Source organism: Spodoptera frugiperda, chromosome 20, assembly GCF_023101765.2.
Source record: "Spodoptera frugiperda isolate SF20-4 chromosome 20, AGI-APGP_CSIRO_Sfru_2.0, whole genome shotgun sequence".
NCBI classification, from domain to species: domain Eukaryota; kingdom Metazoa; phylum Arthropoda; class Insecta; order Lepidoptera; family Noctuidae; genus Spodoptera; species Spodoptera frugiperda.
Window position 1 is genome coordinate 3,832,029 of NC_064231.1, and position 23,045 is coordinate 3,855,073.

The window sequence follows — 23,045 nt, forward strand, 5'->3', positions numbered from 1 at the left end:
TGTATATAGTGATTTATATACACGAATATTTAAACTTTCAACATGTCAAATCATCACATACATCAACCGCCTATTGCTGACCAAAACCTCCTCTCCATGGAGATGGTTTTGAGCACCACGCTTGGTCAATGTGTGCTCAGCCTTCCTCACAATCTTTTCCTTCGCCGTTATGTCAAATAAATATTTATAAAAGTGATCCTTGTTCATGCTATTTGCCTGGTACTCGTCAAATTAGCCAGTTAGTACAACATTCCTTGAAACTAAATAGTTAGGTCCGAAAATCTGATAAAATCACAGGCAATTACATTAGAATGGCATAACCAGCAATGCTGGTAACGATACTGATGACTAACGGGGCGAGCGAACGGAGACCTTGTCGTCTGAACATTCGCAGTGATGCAACTACGCTATCCTTAGTTGCATTTTAATAGCAAATATTTGAAGAATTTTCGTTCGCTATATATGTACCTGTTTGTTTGAATATTATGTATTAGATTACGTATTTGATTTTGTTTTTAGTGCTTAGTAATTCGAATGTGGCTTTGTGCTGGGATAAATAAGTATAGGTCCACTGTGCAAGTTAAAATAATCAAAGTTTTTTATTCGATAGATTTGTAATAAAGGAACAGACAGGATCACCTGATGATAGATGATTAGGGGTGATTTTGTGGTCGGTATTAGATAGTCGGACAAAGTGTTACTTTGCCAAGTTTTATAGAGAATTCTTAAATCGAAAATACAATAATGCCTCACTCAACTTGCAACAACAAACCTTAGAATGGAGTTTAAAATGAAGTCCAGTTTAAGCCATCACTCATCCTCTTATTATATCTTAAATCCATCTTCAAGGAAAAAGGCGTTAGGTATGCTTATTACCAAAACTATAATTGTCTTGCCAAAGATGACTAAATTGCTCAGATCGAGAAGTGAAATCATCGCCATTTTTGCCTGTAATTTGTTTCCAACACAAATTGTTGCAAATGTGTTATTAACTACATCAATGTCTGTGTTCTGATGAATTACTGTGTTTATGTATGATATTTGTTTTTGTGTGTGTGTGTCTTTATAATTTGCTTTAATTTTTCCGAAGTCCGTTATAATGTTACTCACGATTCTTGTTGCACGTGGGAGGTTTTTTCTTTAGGAAAAGAAGCAGGCTTTTTTGGTCACAATGTGCCATACCGTTGCAATTCCTGTAAGCAAGGATCTACATTAGATAAAACCATGAAAACACCGCCGCAACACTGAAGTCCGGCGAGTCTCAGGGACATGAATAACTGTCTTGGATCCCGCAACGAAATAAATCAGAAGAAAATAAGACAATAGTTTCCACTTCCCTCCATGAAAACAATAGTTTCAAATTTAACGCAAAGAGTAGCAGGCTATCTATCTATAAGTATCGACTTATCTGTTCGGCCATAAAACTTACTACAACACGCAAAGCAGCCAAACAATCAACCCCGACACCAACCTCACACAAAACAACAAACAGACAGATCAGACCAGCCATTTAACATAATTAAGTCGTATAATTAAATTATAGGGTGTGTGACATGATTTTACGCGACAAGCTTAACTAAACGCTAGGCATTAAAATGTGAGGACTATACGGGGAGGGAAAGGACTCCGGGAGGGAGGAGGGAGGTCGTTCGACGACCCGTGTAGGCGGTCCAGTGTATGCAACCTTATGCACATAGATTGCAGTACTGTTTGTATAAATATTCCCGTGGTTTTGGTGAGAGTTGCATTCTGGTTTAGTTACAGCTGGTAGGTATACAACCACAACTAGGTTGGTTTTGAAGTAATAAATTGTCATATATTTGGTGCCTCATAACGAAAATTGATTTTTAAACTGACATGGTCACTAACACTAGATCACACACAGATAGACATTAGATTTTATTATTTTAGATAGACACTAGATCTAATATCGGAAACTCATTATAATTGAAAAACATGGTAAATATCCCGTTTTAAGTTCCAATTCTAGAAAATGTATTGTGCATAAATTTACAAAAATAACACTCTTTCAGCTCAAAAGGCTATTTCATTATCAAATGCCCGTGGTAGTCAACTTCTGCACTCCATAGTCCAGCTAGTCTGATCTATCGAGATGAGAGATGAGATCTATTGAGTATCAAGGCTCATGTCTTCGCTACATACGAGTGGTTGGCCATAATTTCTACACTCGGCAGATAGTTTAGAGATAGCAGTTTAAAAAGTTCAGTTTAACAAAGCGGTGCTGCCGTGCTGCGGGATCGGTTTAATAGAGAGCGGTGCTGCCCGGTCCTAGTTAAATCAGTCCCTTACTAGTTACTAGCCAACTTCTACGGGCTTACGACACCCACTGAAAGATTAGGGGTACCTAGTGACGTAAGATATTTTATTTTGTCGTCACCACACGACACACACGACTTATGTACCTGTAATAGAATGAAAGGATAAATGCAATACCTTCGCTAGTCCGTAATTCGTGCAGAGAAATACATTTCTGGATATGCGAGGTCAAACGCATTTAGCGGCTTTCGTCTCGTCTTTGCTGAAGCTTAGCTGCTTGCTTATATGAAAGTTCGTTCGCTAGTTTGTCGTGTACAGTCAGTTACTGAGAGTAGTAAGGGTTCGAAATATAATATCTATTTCTTTACCTATCAGTCAAGGGATTGTCGAAAAATTGGAACTAAAAATATTTTCATAGAGATCACAGATTTTAAAAGCTTCTGTGTCAGTGATCCAATAAACGATTTAGGTTTTACTAGTTACGGTTTTAAGATTATGCAGATAAATTCAAGATTTGGACAGAAATTATATACCTTTCATTATACATATTTTTATTTGATTGCATTATTTTACTACTTTCAAAAACCGAACTGTGAGTTGGGTAGGTAACACAGCCAATAACAAAATTGTACTAGAATGTGGTTTCCTTTTTTTACTGATTGTACTGAGCTAGGATTAGGTTGAGACACCTTGCGTATCTTCAACATATTGGCACCTTTATTGCAACCTCTGCCCAGGTAATGTCGAGTGAGGATTTATTTCAGATTTCAGATCTAACTAATTTATCTTCTCTGCACAAAAAATAAACCTATCAAAACTTATTAAAGGGATTTTTTTTACCTCAATTTTATTTTATCATTTAAATAGATTAAATAAATATAAAATCTTGAAAATTAATCAACATTCTTGATTCAGCGCCATCTGTTGGCGAATAGCAATACTACATGTATATACTGCCATCTAGTGACTAGTAAAACTAACAAAGCTTCTATATGTTTTCGCTAGATGTCTCTAACAACCTAATGAACGAACCTGTTTTCTTTCGAAATGGGTTATTAAAGTAGATTTACATAAATATTTATTTATATCAATAAATATTATAATCTTAAGATCAGATAAAATTTTCAGATTAAAGTCTCATAATTTAGATCAATAGATAGCTAGCGTTTGACATTAAAATCAGTGAGATAATAAAATTATTCATAGCGATTTAAATTGTTTTGTATTTATAATTTGTGTTGTCTTTTTTAATATACCAGTATCTATAACATTACTGTTTAAAACACCAGTTTTACTTACCAACAAATTAAAATCATTACAAAAAAATATAAAAATGCCTCATCTTTTCTTTCTCTTACTCGTACTTGTATAATAAGCTAAATAATCTGTCAAAATCCACGTGTTTGAAATCTAAATAAAATTCCCCTGCCACTCATCAATTCCGCTCACATACACCACGTCATTGTTATCAAAAAACTAATATTTATTCTCCGTTTAACCCATTAACTGATATAACATAACCGCAGAAAAATGCAAGGTCTGTATATACAAACCTAATCAAATTTCATGTAACCTCTTATTTCTGGGGAACAAGGTTGAAAATCCATTGGCAAACCGCAAATAAAGAGCATAGTAAAATCTGCCTTATCTCACTTGGATATAAGTGGGTTATTTTCTTACAAAGTTATATAAAATATTATTTTTTGTAACGTCAGAATAGTCTCAGAAGGTTCACATCGATCAAAACGCTAGATGAAGCAAATATTTGTTTAGCTATGATAACACTTCTTAGTGTTATCTAGGTTTAATTCTAAGAAATAGATAATTTTGTTATTATAAAAATGTCAGCTACAAAACTTCAGGACAACTGAAAAAATGGGCGAAATTAATGATCATAATTTCAGTTGTAAAGAAATATTATATTTGAAAGAGATCGGGCAGCAGTGCTTATTGATAATCCTGAATCGTTATAACTGCGTTTTCCAGCTCACCAAGCAAGACTATGGACACTATGGATTATGAACAAACCTTCTTGTACGCCCCCTTGTTTATCATAATTATAGTCGGTATTGATATTCCACTACAGGACTATGATGGGATATTGACGTTGTAAATTGTTGTAATTCCTTTAGTCGTCTTACTTTTGTCTGCATAATATTCCTAGATGTCTTAATTTTGTTGGAAATGAAATCGTATAATAGTAATGATTTTTTTTAATGAAATCTCATAATCTTTAGTTATTTCAATATCACTTCTGCAGTTGTCTTTCTGCAATTATGTCTGCATAGTGACAAGTCTGTCAACCATGCATTCCGTTTTTTATTGTGTAGGTTTAATGCGAATCTAGGACTCAAATTGCACGGGAGTCACGTTTAGCTAATATATTTAATCTATGGCCGTCATAAAAGTGAAACCTACTTCTGTTACTGTATTACTTACCTTTTATTTATGATGCAATATGCTTTACTTCTTAAAGTATTGCTATGCATAATTTTGTTCGAAAGTGTGATTTTTTTAAACTTTGGACACTAGGATTTTCTCCTGTGTCGTGGGTGCGTTTACAGACACATGACACCCAGACCCGAAACAACAATTTGTGGATCACATAGAAAGTTGCTCCGTCCATGAATCGAACCCACTACACGTTGCGCGGTAGCCAGTTGCCCAGCCACCGTGCTAATCGTGTAGTCAATAAAAAACAAATATCTTAACTGTCTTGTTGAGTCAAGCGCAAGTAGGTACTACTGTCGAGCTAGACGTAGAAAGATTTGATGCTCGATGCAAAGTGTTTCAGACATTTTTACAGCTTTTCGGTTTCTCAGTATAGTTAAACAATTAAATCTTTTTCTACCAAAAATATTTCTAATTCAAACAAATGTTGAATGAATATACTTCATATATTATAATTATTACTTTAAAGAATTTCAAGTACCCAACTAAATTTAAACAAAAAATCTAAACAATAAATAAATAAATATGTAAACAAATAACTTGAATATAATGCAAGTAGTGTCGAGTGTCAACAGATTGTCAAATTTCCAGGCACGTGATTGGTGGACATCCAACCTTAGATTCGGATGCTTGAGTTGCATACTGTGTGGTACCAGTGCAAGCGGGAATCATTAATATTTGTTATCTTATTTTTTGTTAGTAGGTACCTTCCAGTTTATGGTTTTTCTTACAATTAAGAAAGTAGAAAGTAATCGTGAATGAAAACTTAAAAATAATGGAAAAATGTCTAAGCATTTTTGCGCGAAGAAAATCGTTGTTGGGTTTTGAATAACATTGTTTAACATAAAAAATAAGTAAGACTTTATTGCATTAAAACAAAAATAAGATACATGTAAATATTTTTACAAATATCCACACGACAACTAAAATCATTTCGAAGAGCCGTCCAAAAATCGCTGTTACTCAGGCTCTACCTTCACCCGCGGCCATCGCTGCGACATCAAAGAGCCGCAGTTACATATAGGAGTTTTATTTTAATTCTGACGCAAGTAATCGTGTTGCCTGGCTAGGATAACCATGGGATGCCAAGAGACCTGACAATTCATTGTAACTAAAGACATTATGGTAACAAGTTTTGTATGTAATAAATAATTACACAATTCCTGAGAGGGTCGTAAGGGCTAACTAACGATAACGATCTCCGGCCACCGTAAGTGCGGGCCTGCGGACGGCGAGCAAGGGTAGTTCGCCGCCCGACCAGAACCAGACCCGTGCGTGCGGCGCGTCGCGTTCCGCGCGCGCCTCAAAGAGCCATCAGACCACCACAGATGGGGCCCAGTAGGGCTGATGCCTGATCCGGAGCTGCGGACTACCTAGCGGGTTTACCGGGGCTCCGGCTCGAAAGGCAGGAAAAGGAACGGGGTGGTTTTTAGTCAGTAAGAGTCTGACACTCCCTCTCGCCTCGCCCAAGGCGAGAAAAGTCATTGGATGATTTTCCTCCCTCAAAAAAAAAAAAAAAAAAAGGGCTAACTAACGGAACAACATTTAATAGTGTCAGGGCAGCGGCGCTCTCTGAAAGCCTTTCACACCGCGATCTCTAATCAATTATAATCTTACGTAGTTGTTCGTAGTCCAGCAATCTCTGTTTATTATGATCCTTTTAAGACTACAATCTCCAAACCATCTGTCAAGCCTAGACATTATGGCCAACTCCTCTTAAATATATGAACATATCCTCCAAAATACAATCTCATAGTCACATCTGGCGCTTGCACCGTAGGTACCATACAAACGGGTCGTAATAGTCAACGAAGACGTGTGCCTACATCACACGTAGTAGCCTATTGTTATTGCCACCAAAATAACAGGCCAGCTCGTAAATATTGCGTCTAGAATCTAGATTCGTTTCAGTCTAACCTTGTTTACATTGTAATGATAGTAACCTCATTTTGGATTTGGAAATGGTGATGGCTTTTATAGAACCGCTAGTTGATAGACGACAAATCATCAGAGTATCAGCAGCAATGGGCAGCCATTTTCTATTTGGTGTAAAAAACATAAGGTCGTAGTTGCGTTAACGAATGTACTTTTACATATACAATACACATATACCACATTCAGACTCGGAACAACAATTTGTAGATCACACAAACATAGTGTTCCGTGTGGAAATTAAACTTACACAAATACGAAGAGTTTTAATGCGTTTGGCGAATTCTTGTTCGGAACTAAAGGCTGAAAACTTGGCTAAAGACATCTTACTTAGAGCAAGAGAACTACACAACTACACTACACAATACAGGGACCAGTTGTCTCTGGCAAAACTAGCCACAATTATCAAACTCAATAATATCAAAATTGTATCAGTTATTGGTAAAAGGTTGGTATTTCTCTAATCACTCCCTCATGTCTGAGGATCGTAGTCAGCTTTAGTATTGCATCTGGAGCGAATGATCTGCTTCCAGCGGTTTCTGTCCAATGCGTCTCTTACCTACAACCGTGTAAAATCTTGAGGACAATTCTTTCACCCTGATCGGTCCATCTTGTTGGGGAAAGTACGCGCGGTCTCTTGCCTTCGGCGTATTTTAAGCATAACTCGAGCAATTTAAGCATAGATGAGATGTTATGTGTTATAATTAGAAATAGTGAAGTCACATACATGATTAATTGTGGTTAAATATGTTCGTTACACTGAAAAAACATGTCATGGTGATTCTGTTTAATTAATGGACTCGAGCGGTGACATAAGACAATTGCATACTGCATAATTTATAAAGTGGTCAACGAAAAAATTAGGACACACATACTTTATGATTTATTCTTAGTGCATTAGCGTTACGGGTTAGGAAGCTGTTAGGCAAATATTTGGAAAGGTATTATAATGTTAAAAATATCGAACACTTCATCCCACTTTTCATCAAACTCTGGTGCCATATTTATACCAGGCGTCTTTTAAAATTCCATAAGTAATAAATATTCTTGAAAAATCCGTATTATTCTGCCAAACCCGAGAATTGAACCCGGACCGTACCGGGTTGGACATTCGTAACGTCTCATCAACTTCATACAATCAACGGCGCATTTAAAATGTTTATAATACATCAAAATAATTTAAATGCTTGATTATATTGTTATAAAACATTTGTTCATTGTTAGATCATTAATTAATTATTTCTCATGAATCTATGGCATATTATGTAGTTACAAAATTCCCCTTTTTGCTATTGTTAATGAAAAATCCTGTCATTCCATTCTTTATTAAACACAATTAGACAATAGTTAGTTCATCAATACTCCGTGCCAGTCCACAGCAGGACCATATTTTGTATCCTCTACATCACTACACATAAGAGAGCATTTGTTACGAGTACCTATAATAATTCTACGCGTGGGAAGCGTCTTTGAAAACACAGTTTAAAAGGTTCAGGGCACTTATTCTTGAAACCAATCTCAATGTCAATGCAATTTCAATAATTATTCCACGTGAAAACTATACAACCCCAATCGTAGCTGATAATATGGTATTCAGATTTTCAGAATACGGAATATAAAGCCAAACTATACAATCCATATAATACGGATGCAATGGGCGCTAGAGTTGCAGCTCAAGAGTGCAAAATTTTACAATATCACTCGGGGTTAAAAAGCAAGGGATCGAGAATAAATTCGGAACAGGGGCATACATAAGTTACTTTTTATCCCACGAAAACGTGGGCGAAGCCACGGGCAGAAGTTAGTCAACAATGTATCCGGAGTTAGGACAATGCTTGCCTTCAATAGTCGGTAACAGAACCCTATTCTGCTAGTAGAATGACGGCATTAAAGTCCACGGAGCGTAACACTTCTTTGAATTGCCATGGAGCTGACATCATGCTCGTAAACCGTATTGATAATCATCAAGGAACGCCATAAAATGATCTTTTTTCTTTTGTGCTAATGTTTTAGCTAATTAATTTTTCCAAGGTTTTCGTAATGCATATGCCATAATCATCTGGCTATACAATAGGTGGAGTATGTACGCTAACACTACGGCCTGTTGTGGTGCTACATATTGAGGTGCTCAGTGGATGAATGACCAAAAAAGTTCGCAGAGCCACTGGATGTAGGTTTTTTTTTAACGTTTAATAGTCTGCGTTTGGCCACCAACTCGCTTACTGCCAGGACGGCGAAGCGAAGATGTGGTCGAGTGTGGAGCACACAGGCTTAGAAAGTACCTGTTTACTCCGACGTTGAACAGACCCGGGTTGTATTTCTCAGAAAAATAGGTTAATTAGGTTACTTCCAACCTGCCGATTTGGAAGTGTTAGTGACCTGTATTCCGCAGCCGAAGTCTTGTGACTGATATGATTAATGACGATACTGAAATAATATCCGCAAACAAAATCTACCATTGAATTAAAAAGCAAATATTTAACTGGATGTTGCGAAACTTTTACGTTATTTATGAACGAAAAGCAAGACTTGGGAACGAAGTGTTCGTATAAATCGTATCGCAACTGATGAGAGATGTATGTGGGCGAATCTAGAGTAGATAGATACTGCTTGCACATTTGATAGCCGGACTCTGCACTGAGATCCGGGTGTATTTTGGAAAACTGTTCCTTTTTTAAATTAACTGCGATAGAGTGTTAAATTGGGATATGAAAATATTTTCGTAATACAACTAAGCTATTATATAGTTTTAGAAGCCAACAGGCAGAGATGGGTCATCAGCCGGCGATTATCCCTGTATGCACTATGGAAGTACACAAAAGGACAATCCCCGGCTGATGCAGGACTATTGTGAGATATGGAAGAAAATGATTAGGTTAGGTTAGGTTAGTGTGGGTAGCTAATGGATTGACTGGTCAATATGGTAACTATGGACTACTATTGCCTCTACCCCTGGCCAATATTGATACATACGGAAAAACAGGTAGAGGGTGATTAGCGAACTCAATGAATGGGCCCCTGAAAACGGCCGCTAGTTTTTATAATATTCAGCTTGACTTTTCTTCGGAAGCTTGCAAGGAATCTATTTAAACTGTCACAACATTCACTTACATAAGAATTTCACAATTTTATTTAAAGAATTATGATGATTAGGAAATCATAATATCTACTCGCAATATAAAATTACTCATTCATGAGTTGGCAAGTGTTGCCCTGTTTTTTGTAAAGAATTCAGGTCGTACGCAGATCATCCATCGCTAGCAACGTTTATAAGATGACACACAGAGAGATTGTGACCTGAGTGATTTATTAATTTATTTGTTTATTTTATGAAGCAACGCTAGTCGGCTTTTAAATTGTTAGTACTATGTGTCATAAGTCGCAAGCTGCGTTCTTCAAAGACTGTGGTGGACTGAAAATCTGATCGAATTTATTTTCTCCTCATACAACGAATCACCTTACACTCGAGCTGTTGCGGGAGACACTCCGGGCGTCGGGAATAGCGCGACGATCTCCGGCTACCGTAAGCACGGTAAGTGTGGTCTGCGGACGATGAGCGCGGGTATCTTGCCGCCCGACCAGGACCAGACCCGTGTGTACGGCCCGTCGCGTTCCGCGTGCACCTTACATTCGTCAGACTACCACAGATGGGGCTCAGCAGTGCTGATGCCTGATACGGAGTCGTGGAAGACTTAACAGATTGCTGGAGCCCCGGCTCAAAGAACAGGAGTAGAAACGGAGTGGTTTTTACTAATAAGAGTGTGACAATGTCATTCTCTCACGCCTCACCCAAGGCAGGAGAAGTCATTGGATGAATCTTTCCCCTCAAAACAGACGCACGTTTAGTAAAATAAATGAATTAATGGTGTGTTATCTGTGTCGTTTCATTCTACTAATATGATAAGTGCGAAAGTATGTATGTTTGTTACTCTTTCACGAAAATGTACTGGAAGGATATATGTAAATGAAAGATACGGGTAGACTACAATCTAGTCTATCATATAGGGCAATGACCAAACTGACTAACTTTTTAGTGTAGCGGCCGCACCGACTTTATTAGTGCGAATCAAATCATTAAAAGAAATCAATCATATTCAAAACATCAATAACCAAATACAAATTGCCTTAATACTTTATTTACCAGTACTAAACAGACGAGGATATTTACTAATTTTTATGTACCAACGATAAGCTCAGCCTTGCGAAGGGACAATGTTACATCGAATGTAACGTGTGTCTGCTAATTAACGTTATCTGATTAATAAATACCTCCGCCAAGGTCCCGATATGATGCGTGAAGGGATTTTTACACTTATTACGTAAAATGTTTCATAAAACTCGGTAATTTTGATATCTTCTTGTATCAAACACATAGGATAAGAGCAAGAAGATATTATTGGGTCAATGGTCTCATACAATCTTTAATTGGTTATTTTCTAAAACGTGTTTCATTTTTTTTCAACGTCCCCGCTCTAGGATTTACTCCTGTGTCATGGGTTGCGTTTACAAACATACAAGTTCATAATACACATGACACCCAGACCCAAAATAACAATTTATGGATAACACAACGAGTTACTCTGTGTGGGACTCGAACACTTTACACGCTGCGCAGCTGCCGGTTGCCCAGCAACCGCACCACCGACCGTGCACTGCCTTGCAGACATATTGATGTATAGTAAGGTTGTAGGTGTTATCAATCATAACGCCGAACGCGGTCTCATTTCGATTACGTTAAACGTAAAGCAAACTTGTATTAAGTGTACTGAAAATAACTATCGTTTTATTTAACTGAGCTCCTTTTCATCAGGCATTAGAAGTTGAACCAAATGAATAGTTCATATGCTTAATTATAATCCGTACAATCTTTGATAAGGTCGTATACCTTCAATTTTAAATATACTACAATAATTGGGTAGGTTTTAGTTAAAATAAATTATTTCAATATAATAATTGTACTTAAAAATAATTGCATTTTCATTTATAGAATTTGATGATCTACTTAATTTTCGAATTTTTCTTGCTAATTTTCTAGAAATAAGTCCGCTATTTGACGCATAAATCTGATATAGCTCTATTTCATACAAAATTCGTAAAAAGTATACTAGTTTTTAACGTTTCGAAAAAAGTATTTAATATGACTAGTAGGAAAATAGCCTATTAAATTAAACAAAGAAAGAATTAATGACCATTCGACCGATTAAATATATTGTATTGTTTTCAACATAACAATACGACGGCTTTCTAGGTGTGATTTTAAGGCCAAACATATTACTGTAAGTATATGTATTACTTATAAATAATTTCACCATATACTGTGTTCCTGCAGAGCTGCAGACTACCTAGTGGGTTTACGGGGGCTCCGACTCGAAAAGAAAGAGAAGGAACGGGGTGATTTTTAGTCAGTAAGAGTCTGACACGACACAAACTCTCTCCTTCCTTCAAGGCGAGAGAAGTCATTGGATGATTTTCCCCACTCAAAAAAAAAAGAGCTCTACCTCAGTAAAGTAAATCCAAATTGAGATGCTATCCGTATTCTGGCTTCCTCAAAAGTCGTTAAGTCAAGAAATGAGCTGTCTAAGAATTTCGCCTAACCTGCGGTTATCACACAAATGCAATGTATTCTTATATTTATGTCAACTCAAACTGTAAAACAATTTAGGTTTTAATCAAAATCTAAAGATTTATTATCTTTAGATTGAATGATGTACAGACATACAAAACAAAGGCGATTATTGAAGATATATGTATATATGATTTAGATAAAATAAATGATAAGATATAATATAATGATAACTTCTTTTATGTATAACATACATAGCCCTGTTACCAACCTAGGATTAAGAAATAGGAAATAGGACGGATTATGATTAAAATGTCCCAAAAAAGTCCTGTATTAAACACTTAATTTAAATGCTTAATTTAAATAGGAATGATAACGGAGTATAAAAATTTAAAATCGAATTAGTCCATCAGTTAGGTAATGAAAAAATATTAGACACGTTTTTTTTATTTTGTCATATAAGATAACAATATTTAGATAAAACGAATCAAAGTTTAGGATCGGGATTAAATGCGTCATTTCTACGTATAAAATGTGCGTAGAAGAGACGTTACGCGGTATTTCAAATCGATATATCTTCGAAAGTATTTGTTTCCGTAAGAAAATAAAAAATACGTGTTTAATATTTTTAAATAATCTACAAGACGGACATTAAAATAAAAATTAGTCATCTATTGTTTATACATAGATTCCAACTAGATGTAATGTACACATCTAATTGATTAAGATCATCTGAGGAATTATTTGAATATAGATTCCAATTAGAACAATTCAAAAATTTAAATAAAGAACTGCTGTAACAGCCTAGAATGTGGACTGTATGAAAGCCATTTCAAAGCGTTTCTCACCGGCCGGTATCATTGCTTTACCAGTCGACAACGACCGGCCGACGCGCGAACACGTATCACCACGATCCGGCACTTTCCTACCAACCACGACCAATTTCGCGAACGATTTTTCGACATAGTTTCTTTAGTTTTCCAGCTAATTGTGCTACTAGTGTTATCGTGCAGTGTTATTGCAGGCTCGCCGTTGCTAAGGTAAATAAAGCGAAGCTAATCAGCTGCAAGTTATTGGACCTTTTGTTTGTTAAGTTATCGGCTGAAATGGAATTTACATTTGTATTTAATATGCCATGTTTATATGAGAATTGTTTGTGTGATTCTGTAATGTAGGATATGGAGGAAATTATTACGATCAACGCGATATTTTTTATAAACATAAATTCGAATGATGTCCTTGGAAAAAATACAAGACTGCAAAATTAGAAAACACGTGTTCCAAAAATAAACTATTAAATAATAATAAAAAAAAACATCAAGATAAGAAACTAAAACTAGCTCCAGTCATTAAACCGTGCAAAATGTGTGATAATGAGGAATGTTTAAGGTTCAAAATAGCAGATACCTAGAACGATACTCGAGTATCGAGAAGCCAACTGTTTCAACTATTTTCTTAGTGAAAGATGGAATAATGCTTCATGGAATAATAGCATTTGTGTAAGCAAATATGACAAGCAATACGTTTGAGAAATTCTTTCCTTGATCAGGTGTGGATGGAGATGGGGAACGTGTGGGGTTCTATTATTATCTTCAAGTGGTTGAGAGTGATACGAGAGATGAAAGAGAGTTGATAAGACTTGGTTTGTAGCTGTGTTGTGAATATGAATTGATTGAAAAAGACTTGAGATCCTTACTCGTTCTTTTTAACAGGAATCTACACTTTGAAACGAGCAAATAGCATGACAAGAGGATTTACGATAGACTGATGTTTTCAATATTTTGTGAAAGTGCCATTTCTGGTCTAATTGAAATGAATGTTTATGACTTAAACAACATATGATTTTTAATGCAGATGATGGTGATGTAGAGATACAGAGATTTTTAATTAAAATAAAATAAATCATGTGATGTAGACTAGATTAATTAACGAAATAGCATCACATTTTTCAAGACGTATATCCTAATTAAAATATTATTTCTTATTAACCAAATTATGTCCAACTCCTTGCCATTCTTCTGCTCATGACGTCTGCTGGAGTGCTCGCACACCTTGGCCTTAGAACAACGATTTATTAACAAAAATATATTATGCAAGCAGAAATGGTAATCACAAATTGTAAAAATATGTTGGAATTTTAATAAAAACTGTTCGCAAGGTGCTTCCACGTCGCTGTGCATTGGTCTGTCACCAATATAATTTATGTGTTTTAGAACAAGAGTATTTACATGTTTCGTGTTTTCTTGCCATTTAGTTTACGTTTTAATTAATGATTCACTTACCACTTTTTAGTATCATATTTATTATGTATGTATTTTAAGATCACGATGATGCATTGTCATAAGATGATTCTAAATATTCTCTCAAAAGTGCTCAGACTGGGAACAATTTTGGTTTTAAGACTGACTGTTAACAAAATTCTGTTAAAGGCATATCCTTCGCTAGCGTCAGTCACTTTTACCCCCATGGCATATCATCCATAGTTATTAATCGTCACAAAACGATATTTCTTAACTTTGACAAATTAAAGACACTTTAAAATTGCTCTTTAAAATCAGATCCGATTTCGACTATTGATCTTCCTTGGATAAATTCGGTTTATAATTCATGATAAACCTCTTGACCTAGATTGTATTGGTTGAATGTTTGGATGAGTTTAAACCATGTCTATATACTTTTTCTTTCAAGATTTTTAATTTTCAAAGGATAATGGACTGAGACAGAATATTATAGTTTTTACCAGAGTAAAAAAGAGAGAGAGAGAGACAGACAGATCTGTCTCTCTCTCTCTCTCTCTCTCTCTCTCTCTCTCTCTCTCTCTCTTTTTCTCTGGATACATTAATAATATTCACCAGATGTTATATCAAGCTAAACCATTAAGTACGGTTTTAAAGTCCGTATGAATGAGACGAATCGATATACTGGATACTCGATTGGCGAGACCGGTACAGGAATTTTAGCGGTTCGATGCCAAATTGGTACGGAATACGAAAACGACGGTGGATTCTGATAACTAGTTTTACGATTTAAAATATTTGTAAGTCAATTGAGCAAAGAAACGTTAAAATAATTACGGAAAAGACGAAAATAATGTTACGAAAAGAAAAAGAAAATTGTTGCAATGGTGTTATAGATATTTAACTTAAGCACCAAAATAAATTCTCTTAACGTTTAATCTGCAGTTGTTTTAGTTTTTTTATTTCCATTTTATGGGTCGATATTTATTTCTTAAAACATTGTTTAGTTTTAAAAACTGCACCCTGTATTTGTTGTAACTACAGAATGCTACCCATTTCTCTCTAGCTTCTATTTTGTATCCCATTTTTATGTTCAAGCTCTTCATTTCTTTAGTGCTCTCAATTCGAATGGTCGTGGCAATGACTACATTGATACTAAAAATATTTGCAGTAAATTACGTTCATTTTTCTTATGAACTAGATTTTAGGATGACGGTCGAGCTGATGATTCTGATGTCACAAAGATTAACCGTGACCTAGAAGCCATGGTCAATCTTCGCATACATTTCAATGAAAACTGTTATGGAATTCCTGTTTAATTGGTTGATTTATTTCCTTGAAGAAATTAAGATGATGTAGGCGTGTTTGTAGCGTAAGTTACTATTAATGATGACATAAGATTACATGGAATATTTGATGTAGATAGCCTAGACTGATATTTCGCTGGTCTATTAGCGTCAAGCATGATTGTTGGGGATAAGATATATTGTTTGTTTAGCAGTTGACATCTTACGGCTGTTGTTGTTGATGATGAAGATGATACTGAACTGGATTTTCGGCCAGAATATGGCAAGAGACCAGCATAAAACATACTTACGCTTAACTCAATGCAGGTAAAACCACTGCAACGCCACCTACATCGATCCCTACAAGTATAGCCCAACTATAGATACTTCTATACCTTTAACATAACTGACGAATCGTTCGTATTAGTTTCGGGTCATTTTGACCCATTTGACGTTTGCAACAAAGTCTTCTTCAACAACGTGGTCAGGTGATGTGTACTAGACATAATAAGGCCTACAACTGAAACTGTATCTAACGTCAAACTAGTCTACATGGAGATAAGGCGGTGTGTACACAATGATACATATTTACATATCCCTCAACTGACAATACGTTGCGAATGACATCATCGTCTGTAAAATGTACCTGTAATGTGTCCTGAGTTTAGACGTGTTATAATATTATAGATATATCATCCTGTACAGGATCGAAATAAGAAATGGCCATTAAAAGCACTTCGTCTTGTAATTGCGTCTTGTCGTTTAAAAACTGAATAGTTTTATGCATGTTTGGTTTGATCAGACTTTTAAGTTAAAAATGTATTTTTACTTGAAATTTTGCAATGTTTATTGTTATTGGTATTAAATATTACACCTTTAATAATCTAAAGTATCACATGGTAGAGTAGTAGATTCATAAAGTAGGAAGAGTACTCTTTTCACAACAATACATTGACATCGATAAAATTTAGTAATTAAATTATTTCTGTACTCATAGACATTTAATGGTTACTTAAACAATTCCTTAGCAATGATTTTGTAAAGGAATAGTAAGTAGTAGAAAAATTGCTAGGCACTGGATTAAAAGACCATTAAATTACTCTGACTTACGTCGGTAAAAATATTTTAATTAAGCAGAAATTCGGAATTCAGACGCCAAAATGCAATGAAAATTTTAATTACCCAGTTGTTTGACCAAATGACCTAATAAACCGAGTTCCTAGAATACCTATTACATATACTAAAACCATTCACAATACCTACAGACCGGACAAAAATAAACGAATTCCATTCAGATCCAATATCGTAGGTACTTTTTACAATTTGTACCATTTCTCAATGCCAAACGTTTCCAATGCCAGAACACCGGTGCAAACAGAATGTGCAAATTAAACTTGGCACAGTAGTAACAAGAGCATTATTAATTGTGATAACAATCTGAGAAAGTCTGGAGTAAGTAAATGGAACAGTGCCGTTAAAACATTCTTATAATAAAATCAACCAAGTGAATATAAGTGCAGACTTGAATTCAGATTCATTGCCCCGTACCTGTCTTGCTTCGTTAGATATTTTCTTCTTGGTGTAGACTGTATTATTTATTTTAATATTTTATCTGGTACTTACGAGTTTTGTCTTATTTTTTACGTCTCCATCCAGTTGTAAATAACTTCGATCCTCCCTTTGTTTGCGGTTATTTGTCTACCGGAATGATATAGATAGAAAGTCCTTATATTTCCTAATCTTCATTTTTGTCTCTAGTGTTTCAAGCCATCTCTTGTCAAACAAGTCCTGTTGCTAAGGCCTTTGCCTACCTTAATCCATTGACACCCTGCCCTTCATTGCCTTTGCAAATATACCAATCTTTATAGCAGTCTTCGAATTCCTTCCCAGAATCAGGTTCTGCAATAATTTATTTTATTTCAACAAACGTCTTACAACCTATTGTTTGAATACTAAGAAGTTTCTCGGAAACCTGTGGAAGTTTATTTGTGGCCGTATTCTGAATTATTGAGCTATCTTCATCTATAGCATTTTGATGAATTATTGCGTCGGCTGGTACTAGTGCTATCGTCAAATCAGTTCAGCAGATGGCCACTACAACTCGTCTTATTTTAACTTTATTGGTTTATAATTTAAACAAGTTTGTTGTTAAGCTTTAATGCTGCTGAAGATTAAATATTACTTGAGTTTATTAGCTCTCTGTTGCTATGTTTTGAAATTGATGGAGGGATGTTTATGTGTGACTAAATTGTTGATATGATATTAACAGTTGCTTGTAATTTTCGCTTGAAATTTGACTCAGGTTTATTGCAATACTGAACAGTCCAAGAAACATACGTACGCACCTAGATTTTCTAATAAAACCGTAGATTAATTACAATTGCAAAATCGTAAACCACCCAGTGCAGTAATGCAGTCACCAACTACGAAATTAGGTCGCACTCCTAAAATTGATTAATCGTGTTCCCGTAGCATTGTTTTAGAGTTCAGTTTGCGTCATGTCGCTTGTTTTGCTTTTCTCTGATGATGTTATGTTCCCCGGTTCCGCCCATCATTTCGCAGAGCCATAAAAATGGAGACCGCAATATTGTGGCATTCGCAGACATTCATCTTAGTGTTGGCAATGACACAAGAATCTGTTGCATCATATCGCACAATATTGGCGTGACTGTACCTAGAAAGCGTAAGTGTATGGGACATCTGAGTCCGATCTGTCAAATGACTTCAACAGATTTTCAACTCTATTGGTTGGTAATAAAGTCTTTTGAAGATAAGAAAGAAAAATCATCTGTTCTTTGAGTATCATCATTGGTTTCGTGCAAACAGTCCATGTTATCCACCTTAGGAGTGATGGATTGATGACTCACATGAATATGGATGGTCTCGAAAGCGTGTAATAAAAGACCTGTCATTTGCTAAACGCTAATGATACTAACAATGTTCTCAACGATGTAGATGCAGAAATCCATGATCTGTATTTTATAAAAGAAATTTCGGAAGCAAATATTATAATTAGGATTATGGGATTAGATTGTGAAGTTCACCGTAGTATGGTTCGCTGTATTATAGGTCAGCTTACTTCAAAGGGGTTCACCATCACAGTTAGGTTCCCAGTGGAGCTCAGAGACCTATCGGCCAAATCTAACATCAAATCAGCTCGATAGTACAGTAATACAGTATGGTAATCTAACCTACACACAATTGCCAAGTTTCATTAGGATTACGGAAAATAGAAACAGGGATACTGGAACAATTAGCCAAAGTATTGTCGCGGGCAACATGGAATTCATCTCTTAAGATCCAGTTGACGCCCAGCAAATTAGTGAGACATTTGTATCTTGTAATGAGTAATGATTTCAGCTGTAATATTGTAAGTAGCTGAACGAGAATGGACCAATTTACGATGTAAAACGGAGAGAGCTTCGAGGAAATACTAATTATGCTTGAGATTTTAACGGTGGTTAATTTTACCGGTGACTTGGAACATTTGAAGCATTTCGAAGAATGATAAAGACTTATTTATGTGTGACTAACTTTTAACCACGGCTTTGCTGCTGCCCGTGAATAAGCTTATGCAAAATATTTAGAAGATTAGTTGTGTTGATATAGCGTAAAGAGGTAAAAAACATACTTATGTTCGCTTTTATGATATTCGTTAAGACAATTGCTACTGTGTGACTTAAGAACTTGTCGAATTCTGAGTGGGCTTAAAGTGTGCCAAAAGGAGTTTCTATACCTATTCGAGACTTAAAAGGAGTAATGCTGTTTTGCATGAACGTGCATCCAATGAGAGAGATTTGGTTTGTTTGTAGTCACGGAATATTTGAGGCAATCAAGTGTGCAGTGCATGAATCTAAAATATTGGTGAGATTGCAAATTTTTCGCGTGAAATATGCATCGTGCACGCAAGGAATATTGGTCATTTTTTCAATGGTGTATTAGTTCCGGCTGCTTAAGTTTATTTACGTGAAAAGTTATCTACACAATTTTTATAATAACTATCGTGAGACATACTAAAAATACATAAAATAAGCTGCGCGACGTCGCCGCGTCTGCGCACGCTGCTTATGATGAAGAGTCCCTCTGTGACTCAAAACTAGTAGAGCTTTTCTCCATAAAATTGCGTAAATAAACCGTATTATTATAGTTATCTACACAATGTTCAGAAATATATTTAATAGCATAAAGCTAGCATAGACCAAAATGTGGTCCTTAAATTTAATATATAATATAATATATATAATATAATATACAAAATATATGCAATGGAAACCTAAACCAGGATAGTAGTTACAGATATAATCAGATATGGCGACGAACGTATACCTAATGAAAAGGTATAATAGTCTATTGTTACGAAAATTTTAATAATAATTAACGGAAATAACACTTAATATTAACGCTTTCCGTAGTGGTGAAGGCAAACCCTTTTTGTCAATTTTACCTACGTTTTCCAAAACTGCCTATTAGGATATTACCTATATAAACAGGACATTTTGGCTATTTACAATGTCATTTGAATTCATATTGTACTTACTATTAAGGCAAGGGCCAAACCCATACGGGGCTATCCAAAAAGTCTGAATAAGGGGTCAATAATAAAATTTTAATGGAAATAAAACGTAGGTATATTATATTTCTTCGCCAACTATGCTAAAATATTCTGTTCCCATTGAGTTCTGCTACCATTATTTTTCAATCAGCTGTACATTCACAGTAGAAACTTAAAAACTTAACGAAAAATTCGTCTTTTCGTACCAAATGACCGATAATAATTTACCAAAAAAAAAAAAAAATTGGAACTAAAAGCCTAAATGTTAAAAAATTAGGAATGAAGAACTTCATTTTTTACATTTCATCATTCATTAACACAATTTGAAAATGCTGACCACAAACATATTACTCGTATCACACATTTATCATATGTATCAGAAATCGTGACCAGTGCAAAATGGACTTTTATAAAAATCATTTTAACACAATTTTGAGAACATCCTTTATCTGTTGACACGTGGGTGTGTCACCGATATTTATACATATCAAGGCCAAATGTCTAAAGTGCATCCTGTGGTGTTGATAATAAGTCATGTTATCGATTGAAGGGTCCTTGAACATAAATAGGCTGCGACAGATCTCCTGAGAGATTTGGATTATGGAAAGCATTAGCAGATAGTGTTAATGCAATTTATCTTTTGTTATCTTCGTAAACGGTGTGACTAGTTTTTGTCATAGCTGTATAATATGTGCCATTGTAATTTAGGCTTACTGTAACGGCAAACATATGGCATAATTTTATTATTTGTAGTCAAGAAACTGAAATTGAAAGTTTTACATTAAATTATCTCCGTGAGAGCGCCACCAGAAATGTGCTATGCTACGTTGCTGTGGATGCATTTGGCTTCCATCAATTATATTCATTGGTACACATAGCTTAGCACTGGCGTACTTCGTAGCATAGCTACATAGCACATCTCTATTGGAAAAGCACCCTAAACTTTATATTGCCGTCGTTGTGTTTGTGTTTACCTACTTAGTTTTAAATTATAGTAGAGAAAATAATAATTCTAATTTATCTTCGTATTCCATTAACAAAACATATAGTTTTTTTCTAAATCAACATATTTGTATCGTGCCGACAAGCTTTACCTATCAAATTAGTATTGTTGTCACCGCTTTATGCAATCCATTCAGAGCGTAGGTGACCGTCCACGCGCTCAACCGACCCTGAACTATCAGCCGCTCCATTGAGACTTCCATAACGAATACGTTTTTCGATTCAATGTTTTTATTTAAGAAATATTTATTGGTTGTCATGACCCAAAAAACTAGGCTGACTATTAAACAAACAGTACCAGACTTAGCCCGTTTTGACCTTCAGGTAATGTGAAAAAACAGTTTTTTCCATAAATTGAAGGTCCTTCTTAGCATATTTATTTTTCTATAGTCCATTCAACAAGTACCGATTCAGAGACTCTTAAAATGTATTACCCACTTGTCAAATATTTAAATTAAATAAAGTCACGTATCAAACCGTTGTTGGTACCAGGTTGTCATAAAATCAAACGGGTAATCCCGCCGTTATAGTAATCTGCATCGCTTAAGACTACAATAGTCATCATGAATCATCATATCCTTTACAATCCCCTGTACAGTTAGCTCTAAGACTCAAATCAGCCCATTTGTAAGCGCCCAGGGTGCTCCAAATGACGTAATGATTGGTGACGTCATTTCTTCAAAAATCATTCCACCAGTACCGTTAGCTGTCAAAATGGGTAATTGATTTATGTGCGTTTGCGACATTGAGTTAAATCAAGTCATTGATGACTATTTAGTGAAGGTTGACGACAAAGCACTAGTCATTTTGGAATGGCTGAAGATACTGATGTCATCGTTAATGAAATTAAAGGAATATTGTAGTTGTATGAGATTTTTCTAGAAATACAAGAAACTATACTAAAGTCTAAAGTAAACAATGCAAGAGCTATAGTAGTTATTGTTAGTATCCAACTATTACATACATGTAAAGGACATACTATTGGATTTCTAGCATTTTTGAACGAAATGATTAGAGAAACAATCAAACAAACAATCTATTCATTCCCTTTCCAATTGATAAAACTATTCTCGAACAAAACATTTTTCTGAAACCAAACATACGAATAATGCTCTATCATTCTGGAACAATGAATGTTCTACAATAACTCTTGCCATTATACGGGCTTCAGCACAAATGAATACTCATTCAACAATAGGTCATAGTATCCTATTATTGTTTATAATAAAACTATCTCAGAAACAGTCAAGGCGAGCATACACTTGACGGTTTCAATTGAATTTCTGAGTAACATCAATTGATTGGTTCACCCCGCTCAATTGGTGACGCGACACTATTGTCAGGAAACGAGACTGTAATTATGATCTATGAGGTATTTGTGTGGACTTAAATACTGGGACAGAATTTAGTGTTACTGTCTTCGAAGGAGAGTAGGTTGCTTTCTTTCTTTGGTATGCTTTGTCTGCAGTTGATGTCATCGGTGCAGTTAGTAATGTTGCTATTTCTATTAACCTGTATGCATCAATTGTTCTTGCAAATTTTATCTTCCTTGAATATTAGCAGCGTTTTGGTTCTCAATTTATTTTGTTCTTCTTCTTCAATCTGTAACATTCTGTTTCAGATTGCAAAACCAATCAACCAATAAAAATTACTCAGCAATAAGAAAAACAATACCAATTCACATACCTTAAACTAAAAGACAAACAAACACACACACACACATAGAGCACATACAATAAAATCCA

At 35.3% G+C, this 23,045-nt stretch overlaps 1 protein-coding gene across 2 annotated transcripts in view; it reads left to right on the plus strand.

The window, feature by feature from the left end:
• The first annotated feature begins 13,062 nt into the window (after positions 1–13,062).
• The window catches only part of LOC118281827 (uncharacterized), a 170,127-nt gene continuing 160,144 nt past the window's right edge, over positions 13,063–23,045 (plus strand). Inside the window, exon 1 of one of the 2 annotated variants that reach the window (XM_035602565.2) lies at positions 13,063–13,263. The gene's annotated coding sequence lies outside the window, so the exon portion shown is untranslated. The remainder of the gene's footprint in view (positions 13,264–23,045) is intronic. The other variant, XM_035602574.2, reaches the window with a different exon arrangement.